Below are 12,592 nucleotides of genomic sequence, written 5' to 3'. Positions count from 1 at the left end.
TTTCATAATTTGCTTTTATGAAAATAGCTGCATCGATTTAGTGAACACAGCTACTTATTTTATATAAAGAGGTATTGAATTTACAGTGTGAAAAAAAAAGACATTGGTTAATTATCGTTATCTTTACTAAAATCTCAATCTTGATTAAAGTCCCGATTCGCCATTTTAATCACTATGGTGACTTGCAAACTACAATATTGTGAAAGACGAATCTTTTTTAAGAATATCAGTCCAAATTCCGTTCATTGCTTGCTCGCTTTGCCACAAGCCCGCTGCCATTTTTGCTGTCCACGAAAATTATTTGATATGCCTGTTTCTAATCCCATTGAATCCAAGCCGGGACATCATCTAACGTTAAATAAGGAATCTCAGTGCATATTAATTAGCACGGATTAAGCCGTGAGAGATTTGCTGTTTTAGCGCCAAACGCCAAAGGCGCATTGTTACTTTAAGAAAACTTTGAAAACATTATCAATTTTGCAGCGTGTTGTGAATTCTTTGCCATTTACAATGACTTGCGAACTACAATATTGTGAAAGATGTACACTGTTAAAATTATTATGTATTTTTACCATTTTTTAACTGGCAGAAATATTCCCATCGTTATAACTGTATTTTAACATTGCATGTTATTTCACACGTAAAACAACATTCGATAATGTAACGAAATTGTTGTTGTTGTTCTTAGCGTTTAACGTCCGCTTCCACCGAAGGTGATAGCGCAGACAAGTTCATTTTAATGATCTTAGCGCACGCGCAGGGGTCTTTGCTGTGGGAGGAAACCGGAGTACCCGGAGTAAACCCACGAGGTTGAGAAGGCGCCCCTATCTCCAAGCCACATACGCTCACACCTGGGATCGAAACCACAGCCGCAAGCCAGAGGTGACCGGCCAACTAGAGGTCGAAGCGTGACACCCTAGACCACTAGGCCATCCCAACACAACCCAAGGTATTGCATATGCATGTCCTTATTAGCCAGTTCGGTGCATTCAGATTTTGAATAACCTATTTCTCTAAAATGGACTAAACTGACGGACAAAACAGTACTTATTTTGCAAAAAATTCGATATGTAGTCGAAGGGGGAATAACCGATGTTACCACTATTTGACAGTAAATTTACCATTTTCTGTAAAATAATATTTTCAACGACATTTCTGTTAACATAAGAGTGTATCATCTCTAATAAGAATTTCACTCCAAATTCCGTTCAATGCAGCTCGCATTGCCATAATCCCGCCGCCTTTTTCTTGTCCTCAAAAATTCAATGAAATGCCTGTTTTAAATACGATTGAATCCAAGCCGGGACATTATCTAACTTTGACATTTTTATTTTGTTTTCTTAATTAAATATTAAATAAGGAATCTCAATACATATTAGAGTAGATTAAACCGTGAGAGATTTGCTATTTTAGCGTCAAATGCCAAAGGCGGATCCTTACTTTAAGAAACATTTGAAAACATCGTCAATTTTGCAGCGTGTTCATTGTTTGCCATTTATACAATACACGGTATCGCGGTTTGTCTCGGTACCTATCGGTCGTGGTCCATATAGTCAAAATATATAAGAGATTTAACAAATAAAGCATGCATAATCACAGATTTATACTAACGATTTAATAACAATTTACAACAAAGGTTCATGAAAGAGGCACTCTAGCAGAGAGTTACATAAATTCAATTTTGAAAAAGGAGAGAGTTACACAAATGCAATTTTAAAAAAGGAGAGAGTTACATAACACAATTTAAAAAAAAAAACCAAAAAAAAACGAAACGGGATAAATAAAATCTCGGCTGTTATAAAAGTTGTAAACTTCAAAATGGGAATAAAAAATAAACGCTTTTAAATAAGGAGAGAGTTACATATACAATTTTTAAAAGGAGTGAGTTACATAAACGAAATTTTAAAAAGGGAACGAAACGGGATAAATAAAAATCTCGGCTATTATAAAATAGGTAAAATTCAAAACGGAAATCAAAGTAAACGCAGCGGCTTGATTCGCGTCTTATGCGGAAGGAAACGGTGACTAAAAGTTGGCTCTCCAAAATGAATATCGTATCGTATAATAATGGTCCAATTCAGCTCTTTATTTTGGGTCACGGGGGCTCAGCGAGTAAGACGTTGGCTCGCTAACCTGGAGATCCCGTGTTCCATCCCTGCGTGGGCCGAGAAAGTTCATTGGGATTTTCCGGCGTGTCCTCCTTGTCAGTGGTGCAGGACCGATGGCCTGGCAAGGGACAACGTATAGTCGTTCGGATGGGTCGAAAAATCAAGGTCCCGTGTACACATTGGCGTGCACGTAAAAAATCCCGTGGCAGTTTTTGATGCATAAGGCAATGCCATATAGTCTTGAAAATGATATTTTATAATTTGAGAGCCACCCGTAACAGATTGATATACGTAGACATTATTATTTTCAGTTTAACCACGGGAAAAATAAGTTTTATTCTTTGAAAATGTCATTTAAGGGGATTATTTTCTTTATTACGTCTAGACTTCTATTAGTTTTCGTGTAGGTTAACATTAAGAAAGTCATTAAACGATCCTGAAAGGAAATATTGAACCAGGAGGACTTTTTTATGACAATTTTAGGTGCAGGCGCTTTGGAATTTATAAATGCTGATTAGCGATAATCTGCCAGGCCCGTAACTAAGGGGGCGGGCGCCCCCTCCCTTTGCCCCTTCTTCCCCCCCCCCCCCGGTTGCTCTGAGCTATTTACGACCCTGTAATCGGCGTTTAACTTTTATAATCAAGTTAAGAATAGAGGAATGTTGAAATGATTCCGTCCGTCATTCTGTCTCAGATTTGTTTCCGGCACATCTGAACAATTCAAGATATCTTTATGTTAACACAATAAACCTATTATAGTAGTTGTGACATTTCTATCATGATCTTTTTTGTCTATTCGACAAAATAGGATACCGTAAACATATCACCAATTGTTGGAAATGATTCTGGACTGTTTTTCCTGTAAAGCTTATCTATTACAACATCCTTCCTTGATCTAACTGTAGCAAAACTGTAGAGGTGACGTACATCTACCACCAGTTGGACTAAGTTACTTGTTCATGCCAGGTCCATCGTTCTAACTTTGATTTTTCATCTAACAACTCGAACTAGGCGATATGGCTGTCAAACCTTAAGTCCTAGGGTCTGATCCCAGTGTTCGCTGAAAAAAGTCCCCGGTATTATCCACCAGTCCATACTCCTCGCAGTGTTTCGTTTCAGAAGACCTAATCACACTCAACACTACCGTAATGAAAGCAAATTTCTGTTCCAAATTATGACTGGTCAATAGTGTGATTAACAACCAATACCTAACGGTGTAACAATATCATTCGAGTTTAAACAGAGCTCCAAATATGTTTACATAACGTTATGCCATGACTTACAAAATTTATTACGCCTAATTAACCAGTGCATAACAGAATATTGCAGAAAAAAACTAATTGCGTTACAAACGAGGCTATAAAAACGACTACAGTGTAAACAACACTGTTTGGAGACGAACAATACTTTGATCGTTTTTAATACCTTAAATCACTGTCCAAAGATTTAGGGAAGACCCACGATTAAAAGAAGGGTTGTCGTTTGCTGTACCTAGGAGAGAGTTGATTGAAGGGGAAGAATAGACACACTCCCTCAGAAGCTCAAGTATCAGAAGTCAATCCAGAATTGGCCAGAGAGGCATTTCTGGGGCCATTGCTTCAGGAATATGTATCCAGCCTGGCTTGGCCTTGTCAGTGGGGCACGGTGGGTGGGGGGCAAGAAAAGGCGTCCAATGTCTTGTAAAAATCGGTACAAAAGAAATAAAATGAAATGGCGTTTAACGTCCTACTTTTCTGCACCGACTGAGCAGATTAAGATGGGGTAGAGTAGATGTCAGCCAGGTGACAGGAGCTCAATAAAACTAATTGAAGTAAATTAATTGTATATAACTGTTATGTTGAAGGACTCAATAATGGTAAAATATCTGCGACTGAAAAAATAAATTAAGGGCACTTCAATTGTGAATAACAAAATTAGTTTAATTAGACGCCACTGTGTTATTGCTAGCTAAAAGACAAAAAAAGAACAAAATGAGTCATCATACGAAATTCATTACAAAAGGCCATTTTATTTCCACCCTTGCATAATCCTGTAAAAAGAAATATGTTGTTAATTTGATCAAATCGAACTATAGAAGACCTACTGCATGAAAACATAAAATCAACTTTCTAAATAGATATAAATATCATAAGATGATAATGCTGTAACGCTGTACATGTTAAACATACGGTTAAATTCAGTTAATAAAAAACCTAAAGTGAATCTTATGATGATTATAGTAATGTTCAGGAACCAATAACTTATAAATAAATCCTACGATTGACATAATTTATATATTGTATAAACTACAGCTAATGGAAAATCATCTTCTTTTGCATCAACAGATGATTACAACTAACTTATCATTGTATTAAATGTAATCACAGTTCAGGGTATGCATGTGCTTTACCGTCAATTATTGCATCCAACCCATTCAAGCAAAAATGACCAAGTTAGAATTGTTATCATTAAACGTTAGGGGTTTGCGTGATAAAACTAAACGTAAAAAGGTATTTAACTGGATAAAAAATACAGAATGTAATGTTCGCTTCTTACAAAAAACCCTAGCATAAAGGATGGTGAGGGTCCCTGGGTTAGAGAATAGGGTTGTAGAGCTGTATTCGCACACAACAGATCCACCTCAGCTGGAACTGCTATCCTATCTAAAGTGGAAGATAGCTTTGACATCCTAAAGGAATATTCAGATATTGAAGGCTATTACACTGCTTAAATATTATTAATAAGTAAACAAAAATATATCTTCTTCAACACCTATAGTCCAGTAAACAGCTTAGAACAATCCGTATATACTACTTGCATATTCTTAATAAAATGGAAAAAACTTCTAGAAGAAAATGAGAACTCCAACATAATACGTGGAGGCGATTTTAACAACGCAATAAATCCAATATTAGATCGAGCAGGCGGAAATTATAGAGTAAAAAGTACGGTAGGAATGCAATTCAAAATATAATAAATAGTTTTAGTCTCACTGATATTTACATGTATCGAATAAAAAATCCCTCATTAAAGATACATTATGGGAGATAAGATAAAGAGATGGCAGTTCTCGCTATAATAGTTAAAAACTAGATAGTGTAAAGGTAATTTGCTGAAAATTTCAGTCCACTATGAGCCGAGAAAGAAGCGAGTGAAATTTTTGCATAGTCTCGGTCATCATTACTAAAATCATTAATATAAACAGCACAGTCTCGATTATCCACTTTTTTAAATTTAATTATCAATGGCCATTAGCGGCATATAGGAATCGAATCCGGCCAACATCGAAGGCTACATGTAGATACCATTAATGAAGAGGAATATAATGAACACTATGCAATATCTCTCCAGATCAAGGGGAAATTAAATAAACTGTATGATGAAGAAATTAATGGAGCAATTTTAAGATAATTAAAATGACATGGTATGAAAAGGGGAAAAAATAATAAATTCTTTCTTAATCTAGAAAAAAACAAAACTCAATAGGAAAAATTAGGAAATCAGATGGAACATATATATATCTAAAAGTAAAGACATATCACAAGAAATATTTAAACTTTACAAAGAACTATACCCCAAGTCAATAAATGTAACTGACGATGTAATCTGCAAAAGCCTTTTACAAAACTTCCAAATTGAAACCTTGCCCATGCAAATTAGATGAAAATCATAAACATAATTTTGAGTTTAAACTGGATTATTTTGAATGTGACAAAGTCTTTAAATCCTTAAAAGACAACAAATCACCTGGTAATGGCGGCTTGACAGTTGAATTTTACCGCGTTTTCTGGCGAAGCATAAATTCATTATACTTGGATGCTATTAATAAAAGTTTTGAAGAGAAATGTTTGTCTGAAAGTTAATACCCAAATCATCTAAAGACAAAACCGATCTATCTAATTGGAGGCCAATAACACTAATAAATGTAGGTAGACATCAAAATAGCATTATCATTCTAATAGATTGAAGCGCTTTTAATTAAACTTATCCATCCGAATCAAACTGCCTTTGTGCCAGGTCGTCATATTCATGAATATATCAGGATAATTGATGATTGCACTGAACTAGCAAAACAAAAACACAATTATTGGATTTCTTTTAGCAATAGATTAAAAAAAAACATTTGATTCCATTGGTCATAAATTTATGTGTAAAGTACTACAATCTTTTGGATTTAAAAACAACTTCATACAATGGATTAAAATACTATACAAAGATATAAAATGTGCAATTTTAAATAACAGTTATACAATCCCTACTTTCGCATCGAAAAAGGGGTCAGACAGGGGGACCCAATGTCATCAAATTTATTCAATTTAGTAATTGAGAACCTACTCCACTGCATAAGACATACAAAGGAAATTAAAGGAACAGAATTCGGAAATAAATCAATAAAACGCATTGACTTTGCAGACGATCTTACCTTTAAATCTGCAAGACATCTCTTTTAAATATTAAAACTTTTTAATAAAATCTCGGGATTGGAGACTAGACTTAATTTGACTATATCCCATAATAAATTTACTGATCAAATAAATGGAATGAAATGGGGTTTAGCGTCCTACTGTTCTGCTCCGTCTAGGCTAATGGAGACGGGCATATGCCATACAGTGAGCTATGAGGTAATTTTTTGCCCGGGAAGCAGAACTATGGCCTACTCCATTATCGAATTCCAACTGTCATGGGATCTTTTACGTGCACGGGACCTCGGCTTTTCGTCCCGTTCGAACGACTAGACAACTGTCCTTGTTAGGCCCTCCACCCTGCACCACTGACAAGGGGAAACCACGTCGGAAAATCCCGATGAACTTTCTCGGCCAATGCAGGGATCGAACAACTGACCTTCAGGCTAGCGAGCCAGCGCCTTACCCTCTTTACCACCGTGGCCCCCACTGATTAAATATAAAGCCTAGGTATTAAAATCAGTAGAACACCAATTAAAATACTTGGAACCCACTTCTCACTAAATCAAAGTGACTGCAGTGATAACCTAAACTTTGAAAATAAATTACTAGATATAGAATCTGTTATAACAAAATGGAATAGGAGACACTAACAATAATTGGAAAACATCCCCCCACCCACCCTGTGTATTTAGGTATTTTAAAAAAGAATATTCTGTGTAATTAATTACTAATTACTTTTTTTTCTATATTACCGTTCTTCTATATTACCGTTCTTCTATATTACCGTTTTTCTATATTACTGCCTTGCATATAATTTTCTGATCAACCCCGGTAGTATGTATGTTATATTATTTAAGTCTGTCATTTATTTGCATTGTACTATAATTTAAAAAAAAAAAAGAAGCCTTCAAAAACACATATACCTAATACTTGTGTGATCTTACTGACATGCATGCTGCTAAATGAACTTATTTGATTGGAAGAAATGGTTGGTATTTAGCAAACCCATATTGTCGTTGTATCTTATTTCGAGTATTTACTGTGAGATAAGTATATCATGCAATATAAACCACAACGTATTTTAAATGTGTTTATTCATTTTAATCACTACATGTATGTAAAATCTGTTGATGATACTGTATTGTCCCTTAAGATTTCTTTTGTAATAATGATCATGCATTGCATCAAATAATTTTGAGAACTAAAAGGCTAACCTACAATCTGCTTCAAAACAGATGTTATTTTCATATCATAATTCTTGTTTTAATTGTTCACACAAAGATATTTTATCCATCGCCAAAAATCTCCAAAATGATCTCTATTTGGTTGCTGCATGGTGTGAAAACAATGGGATGGTAATCAATCCTTCGAAAACAAAATCAATGCTGATTTCAACAAAACACAAAAGAAATCAGAAAAACCTAACTTTATCTCTCCATGGTGAGAAAATTGAGACGGTTACTACCGCAAAATTACTTGGAATTCAAATTGACCAAGACCTTAATTGGGAAGCACAGATAGCAGATATGTCTAAAAAACTTGCATCAAAAATATTTCTCCTAAATAAGATAAAAGATCATTTACCTTACGAGACAAGAATTTTGTTTTATAACAGTTACATACTACCAATATTTGATTATTGCTCTATTATTTGGGGAAATGCTACCAAAAGTAGATTAGACATTCTTTTAAAATTACAAAAGAGGGCAGCAAGAGCTATTCTTGATGCACCGATTGAAACTCCGTCCACCTCTTTATTTACTAAACTCGGTTGGCTTACCCTTACACAGAGGATTCTTTACAATAAAATTGTCTTATCATTCAAAATTATTACATTTAATACTCCACTTTATCTAAATTTCCATTTTATTGAAAAATCTCTTGTTTCCAAAACGGATATCTTGCTCCGTTCACAGACCAGTAAATCTCTTTTTCTTCAAAAATGCAAAACGGAATCCATGAAACGTACTTTTCATTATTCTGCAAGTCTTTTATGGAACAATCTGCCTTTTGATATAAAGATGTGTAAAAATGTTGAAAATTTTAAGATTAAACTGAAAACTCATCTATTTTGCACACTGTAGGAACCATAATATTCAACTGATGACATACTTATTATTTTTAACTTGCAACTGCATTCTATTTTATTTTGTGTGTAATTATAGTGTTCTTCCTATATTCTACTTGTATAATGTATATGTTTTGTAGTTTGGGAGTGACTTATCAAACTTCCCACTTTAAAATGCTATTGCATTTCTAATGATTTTAAATTTATCCTGATATTACATGTATATATGTCTTTGTAGTTTAGGAGGGACCTATGGAAGATTAGTTTTTTTTTTGCAAACTAAATACGTTGCCTCATTAAATAAAGTTTTTATTATTATTATTATTATTATTATAATTAGATTGGATATAGATTGTTAATTACGTGTATTTACAGTTAGCATTTGTTTTCCCATTGTAGTATCTGTCCATACATTTAGAGGTTGAATTTCTATGACTATCCATACTTCTTTTGGAACATTTGGTTTCAAAACTATCAATTATAAACTGCTGAAAAAATATGGGGCCTTTCTCTCCAAATATTACACCAGTTACCCATGCTCCATAAAGTCGTTTACTGGGATCATTAACTCTGTAGTTAATTGGCGCCAGTAATCCATACTGAAAATTGCACAGATATCTAAAAACACCATTTGAGCAATGGTTGACCAACTTAAAGGAGCCAAGTCCTTAACTCAATACCACCCAATCTTTGACATTTAAATCAGCATAGATGTTGTTATCTTACCTGGAAAAGTTGGGCTTCTGATATCCAATATTTAAGACAAAGTGAACATTTTAAAATTGGCACACGGATCGTGTGCCAGTATGCTTTCGAACGCCTGTTGTATTAAACGACTCGATGAACACGGCTAGACATATCTGATGTAGGAGAATACGACCAATGTAGACTGGAATAATCAGACGCCAAAGACTCCCATTCAATTCAGACTCCGTGTATTTCGCCGAACATAAGTGATTAGAAATTGCAATAAAACAGACACGATTGAATGTAAATCAGTTTATATACACTCATATTACATTATTATATGCGCTGCAACCCATTTGTGTCCATTTGTATGTGCCAAAGAATAGCGATTTAGCCCCTTTAAGGTATGGCAAGGATAGGTTTTTCTCACTGACAAAAACCTCAAGTTAATTGTTTTGAGAAATATGCCCCAAACTGTTCTTATGTCTCTGTGTATATTTCATTTATATTAAGCGTGGGATTTGTTACAATGAAATTGATATATTTATGAAATAAAATTGGGAATTTAAAAAAAGATAAAAAAGATTCCTTGGTAAGTTGGAATTCGAGTATATGTAGGTGTAAACGCCACTGCTCGGTCAAAATATCCATCACAGCACACTGCAGGCGCATACCCGTTTCCATTAGTTGGTATAGAAAAATATGACATTAAAGGACAGTATTGGTGCCAGTCATTATCACATATGTGACAGAGCTGGTTAAACACATTCCAAATATACTTTTAACACAGAGATCATTGCTACAATAGCTGAGTAATACAGGTTTCCCGAACCGGAAGTGACGAACGCCAAAGGAAAACACGAGTCGCCGCTCTATAGAGGATATCTGACAAGTAATTGAATATCATAAGAGAACACGAGAAAAATAGAAATAGTCGGTACATTCCCTTGTTTATATTCATTCTATACCTTATAAACACATGGTAATGCACGGAGTTTTTCTGTTTTTCTTTCGTGTTCTCTTATCTAGTGGCAGTCAATTCTTTTTATGAATTGTCAGATATTCTCTCACAATCTCGCACAACAACTTTTGGTCTTCGAAGGAATTATTTGTGAGCAGAAATTCGGCCGTGTATCTGTTATCACTCGTCGCTTCAGTCAGTTATATAGAGCGGTGACTCGTGTTTTCCTTTGGCGTTCGTCACTTCCGATTCGGGAAACCTGTATTACTCAGTAAACTATAACATATACTTATGGAAGAACAATTACTGATTTATTTGGGCGACGTTTCGAAGAGTATTCTCTCAACGTTTTCAAGCAAGCGTATTATTCAGCTATCGTAGCAATGATCTCTGTTCAGTCTCTGTGTTAAAAGTATATTTGGAATGTGTTTAACCAGCTCTAACACATATGTGATAATGACTGGCACCAATATTGTCCTTTAACATCATTGCATTTCATTATCAGGTCGATTGTTATTCTATCCTTGGCGTTTCAACCATGAAGTGGTCGTTATTTCTATTATTGTGTGATTCCATGCAGTGTTTTATTGGTGTACATGCCATTTTAACATGTTATAATACATGATAACATATCCCTAGAGTCCTCATATCCACACGTGTTCGTGACTTAATGGGTTTACAATAGACTGGAAATGATGGTACATGTTGTTGCCATTAATCTTTAATTTTTTATAGTGATAACAGTAATGGCATATGCTGCGATATGCTAATGTCTTTATTATATTACTGTATAATAACACACTGCCAGAACCTTATTAATTGCATTATCGATGTGGTCATTGTCGCCACCACCATAATATGCAGTAAATGCCAATACACTGGCGATTTACGATCCTTGAACGGATCGGTATATTTAAAGCCTCTTCTTCAAACTTGTCTGCGATATTACTACTGTGCAAGCGGACGTTAAACCACGGCTACCGCTACCAAAATAATAATCCAGTTAATATTGAAACAATGGGGCGGGGGGGGGGGGGGGCTTAAGGGTTTGCAATGAAAACGAGTTCTGCATTTTCTTTGTCAGAACTTTATACAGCATCGTCGTTATCATCTTAATGTTGAACTTCATTATCACTTTATACAGCCAACACCGGCGAATTCCGAGGTCTAGCGGAGGTGTACGTAAAAGATCTTTTGGCAGAAGCGTAGGCGGAAATGCCACTCTCCGGGTAAAATGTTCCTCATTAGCATTTCATACATAACCACAGAATTAAATTTCGAGAAGACACCGTGTGCTAATCTCAAAATGAGCTAAGTGAACTGGGGGGTTGGAGGGCCGAATGGTTAGCACGAGCGCGCTGTATCATAAGGGCTGTCATTGAGTCAACTGGCGTGGTTTCGAATCCCGGATTGTACATGACAAGGAGTAGGGTCGCCTGTCCAACCTCGTGGGTTTTCTCTGGGTCCTCCGGTTTCCTTCCACTGCTAAAGATCCCTACGCGCAAGCGAATTATTGAAATAAAATTAAACCATATGTTAGTCCCTAGTTTGTGTCGAGTGGATGATAAACCCCATCTCTCTCTCTCTCTCTCTCTCTCTCTCTCTGTATAAAGTATAATTCAGAATGTTCAATTCTACGTTTCCCTATTGAAATCAGTATATATTGGCAAAATCGACGAACCGTGTTTAACAATGCTTCAGAGGAAATTATCGGTCGTAATAACAAAATCATAAAACATTAGGCTGTCGAAATGAATTGACATTATGGTAATTAATACTAACTTATGATTATACAGCTAATAAATCATGTAGCCTATAGAATAGACATCGGAAGGAAAATTCATCGTTGATGTTTTACTTCCTTTCCGTGTTATATGTAACATGAGTGTAAATAACCAATGTTTTATGAAAGTATATACTGGGATTGACGAACAATAAACGGAAGGATGGCTTTTTTTCCTGTTTTCCATTATGCCAAATAAATGAAGAGACAATTGGATGGATAGATTAATGGTGCTGTAGCACAGCCAATATTTCATGTAAACTTAAAGGGATATTGCTAGATAGTTGATCTGTATACATGTATGAATGTAATTTGACAATGTCCAATTAATATATAGTACGTCAAATTATAGCAGTTGTATGTTTTTCATTCTTATTCCGATCGAAGCGTTATTTATCAATATAAGTTCCAGCGTCTGGATAATCGCGGTAATTTTAAAATCGCTTTCGTGTTTTTCGTTTAACTTTAATCTTTATGATGTGCGTAAATAATGATCAAATTATACAGGCAATAAATATTTTTATAACATTTACACTAATGAACTCTTTTGCCATTATCTTTTAAAAGAGGTAATATTTTGAAACCAAATTTATCGGGAGA

At 35.1% G+C, this 12,592-nt stretch overlaps 1 protein-coding gene across 1 annotated transcript in view; it reads left to right on the top strand.

The window, feature by feature from the left end:
- Positions 1 to 12,592, top strand: part of LOC126816698 (serine/threonine-protein kinase 32B) — a 123,745-nt gene that overhangs the window by 4,151 nt on the left and 107,002 nt on the right. The window lies entirely within an intron of this gene.

The sequence above is a fragment of the Patella vulgata genome, chromosome 3 (assembly GCF_932274485.2).
Source record: "Patella vulgata chromosome 3, xgPatVulg1.2, whole genome shotgun sequence".
Classification (NCBI taxonomy): domain Eukaryota; kingdom Metazoa; phylum Mollusca; class Gastropoda; family Patellidae; genus Patella; species Patella vulgata.
This window is presented reverse-complemented; position numbering and strand designations above follow the sequence as displayed.